Here is a 17,129-nt window from a genome sequence, read left to right on the forward strand (position 1 = left end):
ATGTTAGGCATTCCTTCAGACTTCCTGGTGAAGACCGAAACAAAGAAGTCATTAAGCATCTCTGCCATTTCCAAGTTTCCTGTTACTGTTTCTCCCTCCTACTGAGCAGTGGGCCTACCCTGTCTTTGGTCTTCCTCTTGCTTCTAATGTATTGATAAAAAGTCTTCTTGTTTCCCTTTATTCCCGTAGCTAGTTTGAGCTCATTTTGTGCCTCTGCCTTTCTAATCTTGCCCCTGTATTCCTGTGCTGTTTGCCTATATTCATCCTTTGTAATTTGTCCTAGTTTCCATTTTTATATGACTCCTTTTTATTTTTTAGATCATGCAAGATCTCGTGGTCTTTTGCCACATTTTCTATTTTTCCTACCCAGCGAAATAGCTTGCTTTTGGGCCCTTAATAGTGTCCCTTTGAAAAACTGCCAACTCTCCTCAGTTGTTTTTCCCCTCAGTCTTGATTCCCATGGGACCTTACCTATCAGCTCTCTGAGCTTACCAAAATCCGCCTTCCTGAAATCCATTGTCTCTATTTTGCTGTACTCCCTTCTACCCTTCCTTAGCATTGTGAACTCTGTGATTTCATGATCACTTTCACCCAAGCTACCTTCCACTTTCAAATTCTCAACGAGTTCCTCCCTATTTGTTAAAATCAAATCTAGAACAGCTTCCCCCCCTAGTAGCTTTTTCAACCTTCTGAAATAAAAAGTTGTCTGCAATGCAGTCCAAGAACTTATTGGATAGTCTGTGCCCCGCTGTGTTATTTTCCCAACATATATATGGGTAGTTGAAGTCCCCCATCACCACCAGATCTTGGGCTTTGGATGATTTTGTTAGTTGTTTAAAAAAAGCCTCCTCCACCTCCTCCACCTGGCTAGGTGGCCTGTAGTAGACCCCTAGCATGACATCACCCTTGCTTTTTACCCCTTTTAGCCTAACCCAGAGACTTTGAACACTTCCGTCTCCTATGTCCATCTCCACCTCAGTCCAAGTGTGTACATTTTTAATATACAAGGCAACACCTCCTCCCTTTTTCCCCTGTCTATCCTTCCTGAGCAAGCTGTACCCATCCACACCAACATTCCAATCATATATATTATAAGAACATAAGAACATAAGAAAGGCCGTACCGGGTCAGACCAAAGGTCCATCTAGCCCAGTATCCTGTCTACCGACAGTGGCCAATGCCAGGTGCCCCAGAGGGAGTGAACCTAACAGGCAATGATCAAGTGATCTCTCTCCTGCCATCCATCTCCACCCTCTGACAGATAGAGGCTAGGGACACCATTCCTTACCCGTCCTGGCTAATAGCCATTAATGGACTTAACCACCATGAATTTATCCAGTTCTCTTTTAAACTCTGTTATAGTCCTAGCCTTCACAACCTTCTCAGGTAAGGAGTTCCACAAGTTGACTGTGCGCTGCATGAAGAAGAACTTCCTTTTATTTGTTTTAAACCTGCTGCCTATTAATTTCATTTGATGACCCCTAGTTCTTGTATTATGGGAATAAGTAAATAACTTTTCCTTATCCACTTTCTCCACATCATTCATGATTTTATATACCTCTATCAGATCCCCCCTTAGTCTCCTCTTTTCCAAGCTGAAGAGTCCTAGCCTCTTTAATCTCTCCTCATATGGGACCCGTTCCAAACCCTTAATCATTTTAGTTGCCCTTTTCTGAACCTTTTCTAGTGCCAGTATATCTTTTTTGAGATGAGGAGACCACATCTGTACACAGTATTCGAGATGAGGGTGTACCATCGATTTATATAAGGGCAATAATATATTCTCAGTCTTATTCTCTATCCCCTTTTTAATGATTCCTAACATCCTGTTTGCTTTTTTGACCACCTCTGCACACTGCGTGGACATCTTCAGAGAACTATCCACGATGACTCCAAGATCTTTTTCCTGACTTGTTGTAGCTAAATTAGCCCCCATCATATTGTATGTATAGTTGGGGTTATTTTTTCCAATGTGCATTACTTTACATTTATCCACATTAAATTTCATTTTCCATTTTGTTGCCCAATCACTTAGTTTTGTGAGATCTTTTTGAAGTTCTTCACAATCTGCTTTGGACTTAACTATCTTGAGCAGGTTAGTATCATCTGCAAACTTTGCCACCTCACTGTTTACCCCTTTCTCCAGATCATTTATAAATAAGTTGAATAGGATCGGTCCGAGGACTGACCCTTGGGGAACACCACTAGTTACCCCTCTCCATTCTGAGAATTTACCATTAATTCCTACCCTTCGTTCCCTGTCTTTTAACCAGTTCTCAATCCAAGAAAGGACCTTCCCTCTTATCCCATGGCAGCTTAATTTACATAAGACCTTGTCAAAGGCTTTCTGGACATCTAAGTACACTATGTCCACTGGTTTCCCACTAAGTTTCGTTGATGCCAACAATGTCATAGTTGTACTTATTTATTAGCACTTCCAGTTCTTCCTGCTTATTACCCATACTTCTCGCATTTGTATATAGGCATCTAAGATCCTGATTTGATCTTGCCTCCCAGTTTTGTCCAGACCCTCCTTTCTCTCTGCCATTATAGCCCACGCTCCCTCCTATTTCTGACCCATCTTCCAGGTCTCCATGTTCTCCACTTACCTGTGGGCTTTGCTCACCTATCCCCGTCGAACCAGGTTTAAAGCCCTCCTCACTAGGTTAGCCAGTCTGTGTTCACAATTGGCTTATTGTTTTATCAAGACCATAGCCAATTGGCGTAAGGTAGAGCAATCCCTAAACTGTGTTAATATATGCTGAAGGGGCAGAGCTGGTGCAGATGCACCATAAGAACCAAGAAGGGGTAATTTACTGTTTGACAGTCCACTTCCCCAGCACTGAGCAGATTCAGTGGACAGGAGAATCTGGGCAGCAATCCGTAAAGATACACAGTCAAAGCTGATAGTCCTAAAAATTGACCTGACCATTCTCCTTGTGTTATATTGAAGGATTTGACCCAAGGAATACAGGTACGTATGTTTTCCCCATCTAATAGTTCATATCATATGAGAAGTGAAACCAAAGCAGACGTGACTTACAGTGATTCTCATTAGACAGAGTTTGCATATGATTTCTTATAAATAGTGCATGTTGTTTTACTTTTCTTGTCGCATTAGAAAGTTGCACACTTGCTCTTTTTTCCTCCTGTTTTTATAAGGCTGTAATTCTTAAGGTTATATAAAGTCTTCAGTGTAAAACCATTGTCCAGGTAGTCCAATATTTAGGGTTTGAATATATCTTTTAAGATACATTGCAACTGACAGGATTGTCCTGTTTTAATTTGATATGTAAACCAGGCTGATTGCACATACTTTTGTCTCACTCAGTAAGGACCATTGTGTATGTATGACACACTGGTCTGCCTTCAGGGGTGGGGTAGAGTTCTTCTGTCGACCTGGAGGTGTGTACATTGCGGCTTAGGTCGTCTTAATTAACTTTTCACATCCTTGAGTAATGTAGCTAGGTTGACCTAAGTTTTAGGTGTAGACCAGGCCTCTCAGGGATTGTGCCTCAGGAGGCATAGTTCCTCCCAGATTTCCTTGACTGACATATGGTAGCTCTGACAGCGCCATAGAGTGCCAGCCAGTGCTAGATGGTGGGACTTTTGCCTTGCTTCCTTCCCATCCCCCTTTGGGTGATTTGCACTGCAAGGGTTGCTAGTATCTTCAACCCCCTTTACCCCAAGCGCAGTGTCTGCTTTTGTGTCTGGCCCTTGTGGAGGAGTTCCAAGGATGGAGAGAGGAGCTTCCTTGCACTTTTGCCCTCCACCCCCTGAATCCATACTGGGGATATACACAATCTGGCCCTTTTAAAACTCCAGGGGGAAAAAATCCCTGAGTTTCATTATACACCTCTACCCTGATATAACGCTGTCCTCGGGAGCCAAAAAATCTTACTGCATTATAGATGAAACCGCGTTATATTGAACTTGCTTTGATCTGCCGAAACGCGCAGCCCCGCCCCCCTGGAGCGCTGCTTTACCACATTATATCAGAATTCGTGTTATATCGGGTTGCGTTATATCAGGGTAGAGGTGTATTTAATTTACAAGTGTCCAACAACATTTAATTCAAAGATTCATATTTATTCGTGTATTTTTCTACAATATTTTTTATCTATTGTATATAATAAGAATTCATGAACTCTTGGTGTACGGCTCTGTAACAGGGTCCACGTCCCCGCCCTCTTCCTAGGGCCCGCTTGCTGCCCGCAATCAGGCTCAGAGAGACTTCAGGGTTGTGCAACACCCATGTCTTTATTTACTTAACTTCATCCCACCACCAGTGTCCATCTATGTACAAGTTTTACAGGATTACTCTCCTCCTTTACAGGAAGAGCCAACCTTCTGCTAGGAGACCTCCAGTTCCCTCCCTGGCTGCCCCCCTGCCTTCTGGCTCCCTCCCAGCCTTTATAGCCCTTGGCTTGTCAGGCCTGCAGGTGTTGCCAATCCTCAGGCCAGCATCAGGCCTTTTCCATCAGCCCCAATCTGCTTCCCCTGATTGGAGCTGACTGGGCAGGGGCTAATTAGGTGCTTTAAAAAAAGGAGAGCATATTTTCATAGATTTATACTTTCCAAGGCCAGAAGGGACTATTGTGATCATCTAATCTGATTTTTGTTTAACACAGGCCATAGAACTTCCCCAAAATAATTAATAGAACATGTCTTTTTGAAAAACTTCTAATCTTGATGAAAAAATTGCCTGTGATGGAGAATCTGCCACAACCCTTGGTAAATTGTTTCAATGATTGATTACCCTCACTGTTAAAAAAATTATGCTTTATTTCCAGTCTGAGTTTGTCTAGCTTCAACTTTCAGCCATTGGATCATATTATACCTTTCTCTAATAAACTTGAAGAGCCCATTATCAAATATTTGTTCCCCTTGTAGGCTCTTACAGATTGTAATGAGATCACCCCTTAATCGTCTTTGCTTAAGCTAAATAAATTGAGCTCCTTGAGTCTATTGCTATAAGGCATGTTTTCTAATCTTTTAATCATTCTTGTGCTTCTTCTCTGAACCCTCTCCAGTTTATGAACATCCTTCTTGAATTGTGGACACCAGAACTATACACACTATTCCAGCAATGTTTTCATCAGTGCCAAATACAGAGGTAAAATAAACTCTCTTTTAATGTTACAGAATACAGAAACCGAACAATACAAGCTTAGGTTTGTCTTGCTGTAAATATATTTAGTATTATGCAACAAATAATTCATCATTTCAGACTTACTGATTTCTTACTATTTAGTGCCTTTCCACTGACTAGGATAAACTTGTTTTGGCTCACTGAACACTCCTGTGCACTTCAGCATAGTAAACACAAGTAATGTACAATAATACAACCAGCATAGAATTAGATGCAAATAAGTGCAGTACATTTTCTCTGCTCAGAATAAGATAGCTACAAATATGCTATTTCTCAAATTATTTTGTTTTAAGTCAAACATTGTGATGTTGATCAGCAAATACCTACTGAACTGCAAGTAATTCATTACATTTAGATTAAAAATTACTCAGTTAGTGATATGACCTTGTGAGGCTTACTTTTCCATAGTACAGCTATGGAAGCATCATGACAGAACAATTACCCCTTCACTTTCATTTTGTGGAATACCCAATGTATTCATTCACTGCCTTATTATTGAGAATAAATGTAGATAATTAAAAACTTGCAATTTAGAAGAGAAATTATTATAACACACTCAAGGGATAATAACTAGTTTAACTTACTTTTTCTTAAGCTCTATGTTTATTCCTCCCTCAGGCATCCAGGACAGGCTCTTCCTCCTTTTTTTTTTTTTTTTGCCTCAGGAGAAAACATCTATCCAACCACCAAAATATATATACCAAAATCAACATTTAGTTGAAGGACTAAAATGCAATTTAGTTTACTCACATACTACTGGCACACATGCATGCTGAGTTTGTGCTTAAAACTCAAAGACTTTATATACTCAAAAATATCCACTCTTGCAATATCTCATTTATTTAAATTAAACATTTTAATTTCACTTTTAAAAATAAAATATGTCAGCAGTCTGCTAGTCCTAATTTGAGATGATCAGGCTCAAAAACCTTTTAGAAAATGTGACTTTGAGTTTTTTGAAATATAAGTGTCTTAGAAACAAATTTTAGGGTTTTTTTTACTACAGTTTTAGCACTCGAAAACAGCCACATAAATTTTCTTAATTTTTCTCCACAGAAAATTAAATTCTAGGCTAATGTCTTGTACAAATTTCAGCCTGAGGGAAATATTCACAACAAAGTTAAAAGAATATTTTAAAAGTAGTGGTTAAGGGAGTATTGAGGTGTGGGAGGTTGTATTGTAGAAAGAATAAAACCGTCTTAATTATAATGGCACAAACACAACCGCTAAAATCATGAAACCTCTGTTCTGAAACAGCATTTAGTGTGATATTAGGTTTTGGAATATAGCTCTCATTCCTGTACTCAAGAATTACTGTCTGTAGTTTATTTGTTAGCATTTTCCTTGCAGTGATTGTTAAGTGCCCTGGCATATTTGCCACTGTCTCTATTTTCTATTTATTTTCTCTGTTTCACCTCTGTTCTTTTCTAAAAAAATTTCATCATCTTGTTTTTCTGCTTTCCCCTTTTCTCTGAGCTTTAGCTACCTCTTCCTTGAAGCCTCTCTAGCATACTTGATTACTTGGAGGGTTACATGTCTGCCTCTCCTCACAAGTTGAGAGGCATAATTTCTGATTTGGAAGGTGGAAGATCTTTTTCTTTGATGTTGATATCAGTATTTTCTGTGAGAACTACTCTTTTGAAGAGATAGAGCAGACTGTGATACTCTAATGAATTTTATGTTCATTGAATCACTAAGAGACTGGGGGACATGGATCAGCATTCACATTACACTCCCGGTCAGTACCCCGTGCAAGCCGGGGAAGCTAATGATCCAACCAGCCCACCAAATTTGGTGATGAATCCTGGTCACATGCCACCAGAGGCACATTGCACATATGCTAAGAAGATTAAGAGACTTCATTCTTCTGCACAGAAGTATAATGCATTGCTTGCCTAACCAGCTTGTAATTCAGAAGCTTTTATAGAATTATAAAACCTAATATGAAGAGAATACAAAATCCATGAAAAATGTCATAGTGCTTTAGATGTAACAAAATATGTGATATAGCATTAGTCTTCATTCTAGAAATGATAGTAAAAGAACTTTTTGATCAGATTTTCTGAAATGGATATTTTATATCTTGTTACCCAACCCCAACGTTCTTTAGATAATTTGAATTATTTGGTGGTGAGCTATCACAGTGACAGGCATCTTAAAAATCTAAGAAAAAATTTGCACAAGTAAAGTACAGAACTTTTCTGTTATACATACACATTTTGGATATGAAAAATGTTGCTATTAAGGGTGGCCTTCTCATGTCTAAAGTAACAGAATGTAATATTGACTTCTTAGAAAATTGGAGGTATGGCTGTGAATTTCATTTATGCTGGCTGCAAATTATTAATACTGTAATAATAGCAGGCCAGCATATGATACTGGTACCCATTAAAAAAGCAGTTGCTTTGACACTCTGACTGACTGACTAAGAAAATAGCAGGTTTCAGCATTACTCTTGAGAAATGGGAAGCAGCGGAGCCTTAGAATATCTCTTTAAATCAGTGACTAGTGTGGCAATTTCTTGTAATTTTTGGTTAAAATTAGTCACAGTTGATCCATTCCACCATGGTTAACAACACATATGGAAATTATCTAAAGGGAGAGCAATATAGGGTTGAAAGACTGCATCTTTTGTTAGGACTATATAGACAATATCCTCAACAAGTGTAAATTGACACAATGCCAGTGAAGTCACCAGCTAAAGATTTGGCCCTATTTTTTTTCTTATTTATACAGGACAAGATTCTATCACCCATACTGATGCTGAGTAGTGCCTTACTTGATGAGTAGTCCTATTGACATTTCAGTGGAATTACTCACTAAGATACTAGTCAGTATGACTAGGGTAGCAGAATCTCTCCTCTATTTTTTATAGAATAGTAAGCAAGTAGAGAAAAATAATTAAATGAATTAATGTATGTAAAAAACCTTGATTTAAAGGCAGTATAATACCACTGAGTAATGAACATATTTAAAATATAATTTATGATTTTGACCGATAATAAAAACTCTTTAATCTCAAAAATTAAAAAAGTATTTGCAGATTAAAAATAATGTGCATTTTACATTTACTTAAGTCCAGCTGTCTTATCTGACTTCATTTGACCACTTTATTGTGAATGGTTATATTTGCAATCAAAATATAACCATAAATAGAGAGTCTGAATGTCTATCTCCTTCATTAATGAAGAGGAAGAGAAGAGGGGGTGGGGAGTATAGCTGGAAAATATTTAACAAACCAGGAATGATTCATCATCAACTGATGGATGAATGTAAACATGGGGGGAAATTTGCAAAAGAAAAAATTAAGTTAAATGAATATTACATAGGTACATTGAGATGACTGTGAGAATACACTGTCCCTAAAAGCTGGAACAACCTATGGGAAATAATCAAGAAACAATAGAGGTTTCTGTTCATAAACAGTTTTGTTTTAGGGCCTGATCCTGAGAAATGCTGAGCAGCCCCAATTCCCATTGGATGATCTTTGATTGCATTACAGACATGGTTGGACAAGACAGTACTACAATATAATTATAAAAGGATACATTTCTAGATAAGGGAAGCTCAGCTGAGGGCAAAGTAATTTGTAAAAACAAATATTCACAAGTACTGAAATTCACATAGGTGGCATATAAAGAAATAACACTTTCACAGGTTAAAATGAAGGATGCATAAATCATGAGGGATTTAGGATGTAGGCATGTAATATGCTACTTAATCTGAGATTAGGAAAAAAGTATTACTTACGGATCTGATACTAAGTGTGTGAAAATTTAAAAATAATTAAAAGAGGTATTTTAATTACATACAAGAAACTTAACAAGTTTTTTCAAGTAGGATACAAGAGGATAGTCTCTTATGGTATTTCAATAACTGAAAGAAGCAATGAGGCCCAATGAAATCCTGGATCTGATATTGACTAACAAAGAGAAAATGGTAACAGCTCTGAAAAAAAGGAGGGAATTTTGGAGGTTATGATCAAAAGCTTACAATATTTCTGGTGCAAGTGATGAGATACAGAAATGGGTAACCATATTAGGAAATGAGGTGGAAGGAAGATGGGAGAGTTTAAAAAAAAAGTGGAAACCATGTAGGCAGTTACAATAACACTGCAACAAAATATGAAGATTTTTTTTAAGACATGGCTGAAAGGATGGTTGGCGAAAGAAGTGAAATTAGTTAAATAAAAAAAATTATGAGAAATGGAAAAGAACAGAGATTGAAATTATTACATTTAATCTTACCATTATATAAATGCAGATATAAAATAAAGGGGGAAAAAAACAAAAAGCCAAAACCAAGAACAAAATGATGCTGGCTGGGGAAGCCCAGTGATAGAAGAAAAGTTGTTTAAAAAATATATTCAAAATATAGACATATTTTTAAAAAGGAACTGCTAGAAAACAGAACGAAGCAAATAAGAGTTCCACAAATAACCCAGAATTTTAGTTTTTCTTTTGTTTGCAGTAGGGTATACTGACTAAAAGAAAATCTGAGCTTTTTGTCCAGAAAATGGGGAATTTATTAGAGAATATAGCTGGAGAGGCCATAAACAAAAGGGTAACCAGAGAAAAATATAGAAAAGCATCTGAAAAATTAAGGTCCAGATTCCCTGACCCTGTTCTAACCATTTTGCGCCATGCATGCACCACAAAGTGGCCAGAATCTGACTAACTAGCCAGTTGAGAATTCTGCTACAGAGCAGTTGCCCTCACAGCCCTGGCATAAGGGGTATGTTCAGGACATGACACAGTGTTCCTGCACTCCAGCAGTTTTCAGCTGCATATGATTCCTTAGGGACCATAGCCAACTGGCATAAATTAAAGCAGCCCATAGGCCGCACATGGCATATTTGACCATGGTCTGATATTAAAGTGCTAGTGGCAAAACATCAATATAAAAAAATGACCTCATCCTGCATACTACTACTATAGTTTTTCCATAAATTTTAAAACAGGGACAAGCAATAATATGTTCCTGTGTTACTAATAAAACCTGTGTAACCATTTTACAGTGTTCCAATGGGTGGTGAGATTGCTACCACGTTCCAGGTAATAGATTGGCCTAGCAAGGTCACTGGTTGTCTTCATCGGCCCTTTTCTTTCCCCAGGTTATAGAAAGTGCAGTTTAGGATATGTGGTAAGAGGGGATCTATTATAATTACATTAACAGCCTAATATAAAATCTGAGATTAACTGATTAAACTTGAAGATACCAAAATCAGATGGGTGACAAACATGCAGGAGGAAAGGAAATGTAAAATGACCTAAGGTTTTGGAGTGTATGCAATGGGATGAGGATCACTTTAAAAAATGTAGTCGCGCATTTAGGGAGAGGAACTGAACAACATAAATACAAATCTATGGCCTGGTCCTGCAAAGTGGTTAGCTCCTGTTGGTGACTCCTGAAGACCTCAAGTCCCATTAACATCAGCACCTGGCAAAATCAACCCCTAGATAGCTATCTAGAGAGAAGCGAGGTCAAGAAAGATATTGGAGTAATAACACATAGCAAACTAAATATATCATAGTGTGTCTGAGGGGAGAAGCCATTCCTATACTATGTATAGAAAAACATAAAACTAGGGAGTCAATGAGTTGACGGTGTTACTGTACATCATTTTGGTGCAACTGGAGCTAGAATAGTGCATATACCTTTGGTTCCAACAGTGAGTGATATACAGATAGTTTAAAAAAAAAGAGAAAATGCAACATCAAAAAAATGTTAAAATTGCGCCCCTGAAAAGTTGCTAAATCTGTCTCATCTACAAAAGAGATGATTTAGGATGAACATGATTATTCTTCAAATTCAGGATAAATATATATAAATGAAGGGAAGAAATTATTCACAACTTTAGAATATTATAGATCAAGAAGTGGCCTGAAGTCAAGGAAGGAAAAGTCAAGGCCAGATATGAGGAGACAGTTCTCAATAGTAAAAACAACTGCATAGTTGGAAGTGGTAAAGCCACCATCATAGCAGATATTCAAGAATAAGGAAGATAAGACATTAAGGAGAATCTGAGGTAGGTGTGAGTAGTTCTGCAAAAATGCCAGGGCTCTGACTGGATGAGGTAAGTAGCCTTTTCTGGGCTGTATCTTGCCATCTACCATATGTGCAACTCAATGGGGAACAAAACAGTACTACAGTATGGTGCTATGATGATCTGACTTTGATTAGTTCTGGCATCAGAAGATGTATGTCACTGCAAACAATAGCAATTATAAAATGCATCAGAAAATGTAGGATTATATCAGTGGTACAAGAAATTAGAATTTTATACATATAATTAAATTAAGAGAAAAAATAAGTAAGCTTGTCAATGACTGTAATATTACTTATTTAGCCGAAGAGTATTAAAATAAATACATTTTCTTTGGTGGGTATTTAAGTGGATATTCATGATAAAATTTTGATATTATGACCTCTCATAAACATAGATGCAGAAAATAAGACAGTTAACTGAAGGGTATGTACGTTTTTTGCTTCTCTCTCAGAATACTGGTCTGATTAATCTAAACCTGCTTGAAAATGTTTGTACTGTGTATTTCCTGTTTTCAGGAAAGCCAGTCAGATTTAGAACTACAGGGAAAGAGATCCTGAAAAAAATGGGAGGCGCTATGGAAGATCATGTAAATATGGTACTTAAAACTAGTTGCTAGTATAAGAAGCAGAACTTTGCATTAGAAAATCCTTCATCCTAGAAAACTCTAAAACTACATCCCCAGCAAATCAGATTGGTGAAGATTTCAGTTTGGAAATTGTATTTCTGCATCTTCTAACCATCTTCTAAGGAATATATCTTTTCTTGTATATAGGAATAAAGGAAAGTTAAATTGCTGGAGGCAGTAGGCAGCCATCAGTGGAAAAGTTTAATTTCAGAAAAAAACAGAACTATGTGCCTGATCCAGTGCTCACTGAAGTCTGTAGAAAGACTCCTGTTGACTTAATAGGCATTGGATCAGGCCTTGTATAAGTTAATAAGAAAGACAGGTCTCTCTTGTTCAGGGCCAGCTCTAGGCACCAGAAAAACAAGCAGGTGCTTGGGGTGGCACATTTCTAGGGGCTGCATTCTAGCGCCGGCCATCATAGGCGCCGACTCCGGGGCATGGGGAAAAAGTGCCCCCGCTGCCCCAGCTCACCGCCCCAGCTCACCTCCACTCCACCTCCGCCTGCGTAACCTGTATTTATGAATATTAAAAAGCAAAACCTAACTGCAGAAACCACATCTTAGAAAACATTTCCATATGTGATTGTGGGTATGGCTTGCTGGTCTATGCAAATGAAGTATGGCAAAGAAGCAAAAAATCTAAGCTAGATGTGGTCATAAGCCTGTGCCCAGCAAGGTGGGTAAAATGCAGAGACTGGAGACTTAGGCAAGGTTCATGTGATTTATGTTTTAGTGGACTGAGCAATGGAGGCCTCAAATGACTTGACCAGATACTTAAGATAAATGAACGTCAAAGCCACATTTGCTTATGTTTATTTGAGGTTTTAAAACTTTTTGCAGTAAATAATTTGGAGATTCTTGAGAGAAACTATCTTTGGGTAAGAGAACATGTAAGAATAAAAGAGACTTCTGTGAAGACAGGACTCTGGAAATAAAATGTCAAGAAACACTGCCACTGGAACATTTGGTGCAATATTTTGGCTTCCTTTGTTCATAGCTTTATATATAGTGTGCAACACTGCAGCCCTTACTCTGACAAAACTATTGAAAAGTATGCTCAATTTGGTACATAGTTATTAGTTTGTGGTTAAATAAAATATAATTATCTGACAAGACTCTGGAGTGTGGTCTGATCTTTTCTTACATTTTGTTGTATATCTTTACTCATTCTAATATATAAACTTTTATTGATAGACAGTTCCAAACCCATGTTGAATCAGCAAAAAGCAAGTTAGAAGCATGTTGCACACTAAAGATCAATGCACACTCCAGATCAGTGGTGGGCAACCTGCGGGCCATGGGCCATACGTGGCCTGTCAGGGTAATCTGCTGGCAGGCCGCCAGACAGTTTGTCCCTGCGGCCTGCGCCGCATCCCGTAACTCCCATTAGCTGGGAACGGCGAACCGTGGCCACTGCAAGCTGTGGGCAGCCGTGCAAATGTAAACAAACTGTCTGGCAGCCCGCCAGCAGATTACCCTGACGGGCCGCAGGTTGCCCACCTCTCCCCCAGTTTGATAGACTGAAAAAGTCTGTGATCCCTAAACAAAACTACAACTGGTCTACGATTATTTTTACTGTTTGTGGTTAAAGATTAACAACCTATGTGTTGTTGTTGTTTTTTTATGGTAAATAAAGGCAGTTAGTAATACAAACAAAACCTAAATACAGTAAAAGTATCTATGCATCTGGTCCTATGATAAATTAATCATAGAATAAAATTGGTTAGTGGTACTAAAAAAAGTTCATATTTCTGTTCTAAACTTCAAGATTTTTCATTTTGTGGCACATACAAACAATATTCAAAAATATGTGTAGTGCATTTTATCAGCATCCATGCCCATGATGTGTTTTTACCAGAATCACTCTTATACTTGAGCTGGAGCCTAAAGTATGTGACAGAAGAATATAAGAGCAGGGATATTGAAGAAATGAGAATAATTTGCATACATTTTATATTCAAAGTATTGATTAATATACGTCTTTTTTATTCATTGTATGTAATAATATTCATTTTGAAGTTAGAGAATGTGAGAGAGTTGTCCAATGATTTACTACTGTGTAGAGCAGTGTGGCCTAATAGATAGGGTACTAAAGTGGGACCTGGGGGATCTGGATTTATTTCTAGCTCTGTCAGTAGCCTGCTGGGTTACTTCACCTCTCTTTTCCTCAATTTTCCCATCTGTAAAGTGGGGGTAATGATACGTTCCTCATTTGTAAAGCACCTTGAGATTCACTGATGAAAAGTGCTGCATGAGAGTCAATTATTATTATTCCTGTGAGAAACAGTAACAACATAAACCTGTTAGCTACTTCAAGTCTTATACATTAAGGACAAAGTCAATCATTAAAGTGGGTGTTTTAAATAAAAAAAAATCTTTTCAGGTATTTGTTCTTGTGCTTTTCCTACTCAGTTTAGTTAAATCCCAAATAGACTGCAAAGAGCTACAAAAGGATCTCACAAAACTGGGTGATCGGGCAACAAAATGGCAGATGAAATTCAGTGTTGATAAATGCAAAGTAATACACATTGGAAAACATAATCCCAACTATACATATAAAATGATGGGGTCTAAATTAGCTATTACCACTCAAGAAAGAAATCTTGGAGTCATTGTGGATAGTTCTCTGAAAACACTTAATGTGCAGCGGGAGTCAAAAAAGTAAACAGAATGTTGGGAATCATTAAGAAAGGGATAGATAATAAAACAGAAAATATCAGATTGCCTATATAAATTCACGGTACGCCCACATCTTGAATACTGTGTGCAGATGTGGTCTCCCCATCTCTAAAAAGATATATTGGTATTCAGGGCCGGCTTTAGGAAGTGAGGGGCCCGATTCGAACAGTTTCAACAGGGCCCCAGCAGGGATGACTAAAAAAAAAACCACGTAAAAAAACACGTGGGGCTTGTATTCACCGGGCGGCGCTCCTAGTCTTCGGCGGTGGGTCTTTCACTCGCTCCGGGTCTTCGGCGGCACTGAAGGACCTGCTGCCGAAGTGCTGCCGAAGACCCGGAGCGAGTGAAGGACCCGCTGCCGAAGTGCCGCCGAAGACCCGGAGCGCCACCGGGTGAGTAAAAATCAAAAAGGAGCCTCTAGCCAGGGAAGGGATTCTCGGCCACTTCTTTCTCCCCTCCCCCCTGGCGGCCCTGCCACTGGGTGCGGAGCCCTCTTAGGCGCGGGGCCTGATTCTGGGGAATTGGCCTAAAGCCGGCCCTGTTGGTATTGGAAAAGGTTCAGGAAAGGGCAACAAAAATGATTAGGCGAATGGAACGGCTTCCATATGAGGAGAGATTAATAAGACTAGGACTTTTCATCTTGGAAAAGAGACGACTAAGGGGGATATGATAGAGGTCTATAAAATCATGACTGGTGTGGAGAAAGTAAATAAGGAAGTGTTATTTACTCCTTCTCATAACACAAGAACTAGGGGTCACCAAATGAAATTAATAGGCAGCAGGTTTAAAACAAAATTAAGTATTTTTTCACACAACACACAGTCAACCTGTGGAACTCCTTGCCAGAGGATGTTGTGAAGGCCAAGACTATAACAGGGTTCAAAAAAGAACTAGATAAGTTCATGGAGGATAGGTCCATCAATGGCTATTAGCCAGGATGGGCAGGGATGGTGTGACTAGCCTCTGTTTGCCAGAAGCTGGGAATGGGCGACAGGGGATGAATCATTTGATGATTACCTTTTCTGTTCATTCCCTCTGGGGAAACTGGCATTGGCCACAGTTGGAAGACAGGATACTGGACTGGATGGACCTTTGATCTGACCTGGTATGACCATTCTTATGTTCTTGTGATGGCAGAGGCTGCGAATATTCAAATATGGACTTTCCTTTGTGCCCATTACTTCCACCTCTTGTTAGAAAAGTTTCTAAAAGGTTTTGTTTTGTTTTTTTGAGGCACATTTCAGAAATTTGAGCAATATGAGGAAGAATCAAAGGCCTTTTACTTACTGTCAATGTCAGAGAAGAAGACTAATATTCTAAATCAATTAGTAGTTGCACTTCATCTCAGGGAAGCTCTCTGTTCTGCCAACTTGATGTGTAAAAACCCAAGGACCAACTCAAATCTTGGTATCCATTTTGACAATGCAATGTGTAATCTAAGTTTATTTTGTTTTTAATTAGAGGAAGTTTATTCATCTTATTGAGACCTAACATGGAAAAAAAGTGTCTCTGGGAATGGCCTACTGAAGATATAAAAATGTCTATTACCGAAATCTGTATTAAAAAAAATTATTCAATTTGATATATTTGATTTTGGAAGTCTATTTTATCAGTAATTGAATGCACATTATAACCAGTATTTCCTTATTCTGCAGATTGTGTGATTATACATATTAGTATGGTTTAAATAGTTAATGTAGTTAATATAGTGTGGTAAGTGTAGTTTGTCTTTTTATGCCCATTGGCAAATATATATATATATATAGAGAGAGAGAGAGTGAGTGATGGTTTAAATCACTGGGATTTAAGACCTGTCCCTCATGTGATGCCTCAGTACCCAGTAACAACAGGCCTGCTTTGTCTTGGAGAAGGACATGTCATAGAACAATGTTCTGTTTGTCACTCTTTCTCCAAGCATACCTATAGATTGAGAGAGGCGAAGCTGAAACTTTTCCTCCTAGAGAAGTTGATGCAAGCCTCCTCAGACTCTGAGAGGAGAACTATAACCAGGCCTCAGTCTTTCTCAGTCAGTGCCCTGGTGAGCCATGTTTCCACTTGAACTCCCAGGCCATATTCACTCAGAAGCCCCATTTGTCTGCCACTACATCAGTGTGGAAATCAGACAGGGAAGAAGGGACCAAGGAAGCAATGCTCCAAAGATGAGCACACCAGAGAATTGTCTCTCACGCAGCCACCATTCCCTCCGTTGGCTGTCAGGGAGGGATTCTAGGAAGCATCATGACGTGTAGTAGAAAGGGGTCTGGGCTTCATAGAGATCACCCTACCTGTTACCCATCCCCATGTGCACTCCACCATAGTACTTCTACCTACACAGCCATGGCCTTACTGGACCCTCTGAGGTGTACAGACATACTCCAGAAAGCCTGCTTCATCTGTTTTCTCTGGGCTAGATTGGTGTTCCCAGAGAGGCAAATCAGTTAAGCCAGTTGGTTCACCCACAATTTCTTGAGAGGCAGAGTGAAGAGGAATGTCAGCTGCCAGGAAAAAAGCATTTGATTCCTGCTGCATTATCCTCATACTCTCCTGATGAGACTGAATCCACCCACATTGGCTTCAGCTGATGAGTTTTTAGGTATTCAGAGATCTGATGAAATGCATGGTGGA

General features: G+C 38.8%; 2 long non-coding RNA genes across 6 annotated transcripts in view; one reads left to right on the forward strand and one right to left on the reverse strand.

Moving 5' to 3' along the window:
- The window catches only part of LOC101945163 (uncharacterized), an 82,806-nt gene that overhangs the window by 45,836 nt on the left and 19,841 nt on the right, over positions 1 to 17,129 (reverse strand). The gene's annotated exons all lie outside the window — the stretch shown is intronic.
- The window catches only part of LOC101945986 (uncharacterized), a 150,760-nt gene that overhangs the window by 19,472 nt on the left and 114,159 nt on the right, over positions 1 to 17,129 (forward strand). For all 4 annotated transcript variants that reach the window (XR_010600855.1, XR_010600857.1, XR_010600854.1 and 1 more), the window contains one exon: positions 5,034 to 5,116. This is a non-coding gene — a long non-coding RNA (uncharacterized LOC101945986). The remainder of the gene's footprint in view (positions 1 to 5,033; positions 5,117 to 17,129) is intronic.

Source organism: Chrysemys picta, chromosome 1, assembly GCF_011386835.1.
Source record: "Chrysemys picta bellii isolate R12L10 chromosome 1, ASM1138683v2, whole genome shotgun sequence".
Lineage (NCBI taxonomy): Eukaryota > Metazoa > Chordata > Testudines > Emydidae > Chrysemys > Chrysemys picta.